This window comes from Lactuca serriola, chromosome 3 (genome assembly GCF_051521515.1).
Source record: "Lactuca serriola cultivar US96UC23 chromosome 3, Lser_US96UC23_V15, whole genome shotgun sequence".
NCBI lineage: Eukaryota > Viridiplantae > Streptophyta > Magnoliopsida > Asterales > Asteraceae > Lactuca > Lactuca serriola.
The window spans coordinates 298886986-298892963 of NC_136410.1; positions in this window are offsets into that span (position 1 = coordinate 298886986).

Consider the following 5978-nt stretch of genomic DNA (forward strand, 5'->3'; position numbering starts at 1 on the left):
AATTCATAAGTAACAATTTCATTTTTCAGTTCATCAACCTAAAAAACATATGTCTCGAAAATATCCAAAACACAACTTATCACAAATACAAGAGTAACATAGATCATAAAAGGCAGAAATCATGAGGAAGATGGTGTGCCATCAAGTCAGGCTATTCCCTTTTGTACTGGAAGTACCTGAAACCAAAAATATATCTGTAAGCATAATACTTACTGAGCTTCCCCAAAATATCACATACGCAATACTCATAAAATAACAACACGTGGTTGTGTCAGGTCCGTAACAACCCTTGGATTCGTATCAACCCTATGCAACAGCAAATGGTGTGTCAGGTCCGTATCAACCCTGAGTTCATATAACTCCGAGCCCCAATTGGCTTCATGCATATATCATACAGTCTCAAAAATAATAATCGCATAATGGTACACATCCTACACATACAAATCAGTGGTTCGACCTTGGTGCCTTTAACTCACTAGTGTGGTAAGAAGGCTCACCTCTAATTGAAGATAACATAATCACACACTCGAGTTGTTGCTAGCATGTAACACCATGTTTTCAAATCGTTTCATTATTCGAGATCGTGACCTAAAGATTAGTAATCACAGGGTTTCGGGCCTTGAGGGAAAGAGATGTTTAGATCCCTTTGGATGTGGGTAATGTAGAGTAAGGTGATTCGAGAGTTCGGTTTGTGCTTTGGAGCCCAAGGGTATGATAGTAAAGTGGTGGTTCGGTCCTTTCATGAATTCAGGATTTAAGTTCGCAAATTTTAAGTAAAATTATAATTAATAGGATTTTAGAGCTTGTCATTACCTTTCCATAAATATAAGGATCGTCAGAATCAGAGTTAGAAGTAAGAAGTTATGGCCTTCGGAAGTTAGGAGGATTTTGGGCTAAGCCGGGTACGTTGGGCATACCAGGCAGGGATGATCGGGGTGTGCCATTGAGTACATTGGGTGTACCTGGAGTACGTTGGGCATACTCAAGTCTGGTTCAAACCCTAATTTAGGGTCTTGGACCCTATTTAAAGTCTTTAACTCATTCTCAAAACCTCTTATCTTCAGCCTTCATCCCATTTAACCCTAGGTTCGAAACTCTAGCCTCTCTTGTGTAAATTACAATACTTGGTGTGATTTTTGGTGTGTCGTGGAGGAGAAGAAGAACTTGTTAGAAGCATTGCTTGGCTTGGAGATTGTGGACCCAAGCTTTAATCATCTTCATCAACTTCCAAGAGGTATAAAGCTTCTAACTTGATGACTCTATGTGTTAGATCTATCCTAGGGCTTGTTTTGGGTTTATTATGGTCCCTTAAGTCATCCTTGTGTGTGACAACCCGAAATTTCCATTCTGAACAAACCAATTGAAGCCAATAGAAGTAGAACAGTTACAGTGAAAACTCAGATTTCGAGTATAAGTTTGGCAGTTTTCAGGATTTTACACTTAAGGAGATATTAGGAGAGTGGATGCACTAGGGTTTTGTGCAATACTGTTATTCCAATACTCTAGGATATTAGAGTTCATTCCGAGAATAGAAATATTTTCTGCCAAAAATCCCAGGACTATATATAGAAAACTGAACCAAATAGTTCATTAGTTGAATTCCAGTTAGAGAAAAGCCAAAATTCTCTCTCACGGATCTTCGGGTTTTTATCCCAAATTGTGAGTACTTCGATCTAGTTATGTTATATAGCTTAGATTGTGTTTAGAAACACCAATTTCATAACAAAATGACTAGACTCAGGAGTTTACCTCCCAAGAATGTTCTTGGGGAGTAAACTCCAATATGTGGCTTAAATGCTACTTAGTCCTTTCCCCGTGATTTGTAACTACCTTAGACTTGTATGCTAGTGTGTATATGACTAGAAAACATCAAAATCGGATTAAGACCCCAAGATTTGGGAGTTTACCGCCCAAGAACACTTGGGGAGTAAACTCCATTTTAAGGTCCTAAAGGGTTCCAATGACCCTCAAAGCTTTAGAACTCGAACTAGAACCCACCATTGCATGCTTAGGACATCAAAAGCTATTAGAATCATTGATGAAAGTGAGTTCACGGCCAAGGAGCTTCTTGGGCCGTGAACTCCATGTTTAAGGGTCAAAATGCCTTGAAAACCTTCCTTAAGCCAAGAGACAAATTAGGACAAGTACCCTAGTGTGTTTGGGGCTAGCAAACACCACTAAAACACCAAGAAAAGGGAGTTTACGGCCCAAGATATTTTAGGGCCGTGAACTCCAATATATGGTGCCAAATGGTGCCATAATTCCTCTTAAAGCCTTGAACAATTGCCTAGAACATATCCTATGTGAGTATGGGACTTGAAAGCATCATAAACACCCTCCCAAGGGAGTTTACGGCTGTAAACTCCAAGGGTATATGGTCCCTGGGCTGTAAAGTCCTTAAAGGAGTTAATATGACACCCAGACACTTGATTTAGCCTTGAAACAATTCACCACATGAGCTGTATAATTGTTAGACTTCATTTAGGGGCTTTGTTGAGAGTTTACGGACAGGAGTTTACTCCCCTGGGCCGTAAACTCCAAGACATATGGTCATTTGACCATAAACTTCCATTAGAGGCATTGCACTCCTTTGTTGCAACCCATTAGCCTCCTAGCACTTGACCAAAAGTGTTTTCCTCGCGTTTAAATGTTTATACTTGTATAATTAGTGTTTTAATCACTAATTATTTATATACATATGTCTTCATATGTAATTAGGATCATTGTGTGTGTCTAAAGTCTCCACTTGACACCAAGCACTTGTTTGATCCTTCCTTACGATAACAGTCCATTCAATTCCAGTCACCTACTGCAGGTGAGTTCATACCCCTTAACTAATGTTTTAAACTATTTTTAAATGTTTTATGGGGGGGATACAAGTAGAATCATGCTAGTTATTATATCAATCACATGTGATTAATATACAGCATTCAAATGATTTGGCTACTCATTAGCCGTTTTACCAAACAGTTTCCTTCAAATGATTTTTATAAACATTTTATATGTTTTAAACTCCTTATTACACTGTACATTTTACTCTATATATCACATTTCCAACTTATTTACAATTGTGTTTCAAACAAATGTTTCTTTATACTAAACTGTTTTATCAAACCCATGCCTTCAAACTGTTTTATAGATTGACATCAAGTCGATCTTTTCTTAAGATAATATTTATGTTCAAATGTTTTACAAAACTTATTTATGCTTTTATATTATAAATTGCATGCCTCTATATGTATAGTTATATAAGAAATGTTTAAAAGACTTAGGAAGGCTATCCACCCTATTTCCTTTTCGCGCTTGAGATGTGGTCTGGTGGGATATCGGGTACTCATCCGAAGGTCGTTTAAATATTAGTTATATATCATGTGTACATATATAGTCATAAAAGGTCCTTCCAGTTCATCCCATGCCCTTGGGTAGCAAGGGTATACATCCATGTCCATACGTACCAGTTAGATTACTAGTAAACTACCATATGGGTAGTTTAGGAAGATACTAGAACAATTACTAGAACGCGATATCATACAATGAGTCAGTTCATTCATGAGTCAATACTTTCTAGAACATTATAGTACATTACATATACAACTATACTAGGAAGAGAACATATACAACGATACTAGAACGAGTACATTACTATACTTGCTAAATAGAGAGAGAACACACATTATAGCTAGCACACGTCGAACATTTCCGTACATTACACTTACATCAATACGTTCATAAAATTGTGATCCACTGTATCGGAGCATGCCTTAAATGTCATGGCCCGAGTTGTAGCCAGAGTCTCTTGAAGGGAGAGCGTGAGTTTGTGTATAGATCTATACTGGACTGACTATCCTACACCTTGCTGCTAGCTACAGCGGGACCTGCAGGTCTGCGGGTGCCAAACGTCATACCTTTTTACGACTATACCTTGTCGTTGTTACCAGTTGATAGTATGGTGCAATTAATCACATGATGCCTTAATATAAATCCGGTTTAAGGTAGTTAGTACAGCAGTAGTTCTTATAGCGCTACGTTTTAGTACTACATTAATTTTCCCTGTACACATATTTAGTGATCTTTTCACTTAAACGATAAATGTAAAAACTATATTTTGTTAATAATAGTTACACTTAGGAAAATTACACACTTTTACATGACACGAACATTTAGAACAGTTAAGTCTTGGTAGAAGACTACATTGAGAACAGTTAGGTCTTGGTAGAAGACACCCTTATATAATAGTAGGAAATCATAGGGATTTCTAGAGTTTTTCAAACGTTTACAGTTGTTTTACAAACATTTTCATACTTACAGTTCATATACAAATTCTTACATACAAATACTTACATACAAATTAAGACACTAAAATACTTATGATCTCACCAGCTTCAAAGTTGATACTCGCTTTCAAAATTACTTGTATCCTCAGGTCATCATAGACAGATACTGATGCAAGGAGAAAGGAAGATGGAGCTTGTTCAAGACTCATCTTTCATTTTGATTTATGCTTTAGTGTTTATCAAAATTTGACAGAACACATTTGTATAATAATTATATTATTAATGCAATGGATGATGTTGTTGTTTGTTTACTACTTTACATTGTTGTGATATTATACATGACGTCCTTCGCCCCATAAAGTTTCCGCCGTTCTTGGTTTTGGGGTGTGACATTGTGAGTATAAGCTACTTCGGGAGCTTAGAATGTTAGATCTTAGCATTTTCTGAGGTTGTGGGTGCATAAAAATGCCATCTTGATGGGTTTTGGTGAATCATGTTATAGTTGGTTTTGGGACCCAAAAATATGTTGGATTAGGTGTCTAAGCCCATAACTATAATTTATATGTATTTGACCTGATAGTAGCATGTCCTTTTGGGTTGCCTTCACCATAGCAATTTAATATGATGAATTATGGAGATTAAGGTTAATTGTGAATTATTAATATATTATAAGAATGATATATTAATTGAGAAATCATATTATTTAATTAGTATTGATCAGAAATTAATTTGGTGATCAAAAGAGACTGGTTAAATTACGGGGACTGATATTGCAATTATGTGATAGTTGCAAGTTGGGCTTATGGATCCCTAGGAAGGGATGGACGAAATTCTATGTGTAGCCCAAAGTGATTTCGTCCTAAGGAAGCTTCTGGAAGGATCTAATGGGTTGCTTAAGGCCTAAGCAGAGAATTAGAGTTCCAGTCAGAAACCTTAGAAGCTCAACTGTATAAGAAACCCCTAGGATCCCTAAAATCGACCACTGCATCCTAAGAGGAAACCCTAGCCGATTTTTAGAGCCTTCTCACATCTTTCATATTCTTCTGATTGCTACTTGGTGTTTGTGACTCACTAGAGGTGCAACAATTGAGGCACTAAGCTCTTGAAGGTCAAAATCTACAAGCTACAAGGAAAATGTATTCTTCCAACTATGTTTTATGTTACAAATCTCTAAAATTGTATGCTAGTTAGGATTCATGCTTCAGATGATTAGATGAGTACAAATCATACCACTCTTGCCTAGTACGCCCATCGTACCCCCAAGTATGCCCCCACGTACTAGGTTGGCTCTTAATCCTTCAAACTTCCAAATAACATATTTTCTTCATTTTAAATCCGATTTTGACGATCCTTATATCCACAGAAAGGTAACAAGAAGTTCTACACTTCTATTAACTTATCCTTGCCTTAATACTTCCCGAACTAAAATCCAAAATCCAACAAAATCCCAGACTGACACTTTACTGATATACCCCTTGGCTCCAAAACACAAACCGAATTTTCGGATCATCTAAAATACATTACCCACACCCAAATAGGTATAAATCTCTCTTTCCCAAAGGCCCTAAGCCTTATGATAACCGATATTCAAATCACAGCCCCGAATCAGGAAATGATTTGGAACATTACAAAGTGACTCCCAGAATACCCATACATGTTGACATGCTATATGATGTGAATGTTTACATGCTAGGATTAGGCTAG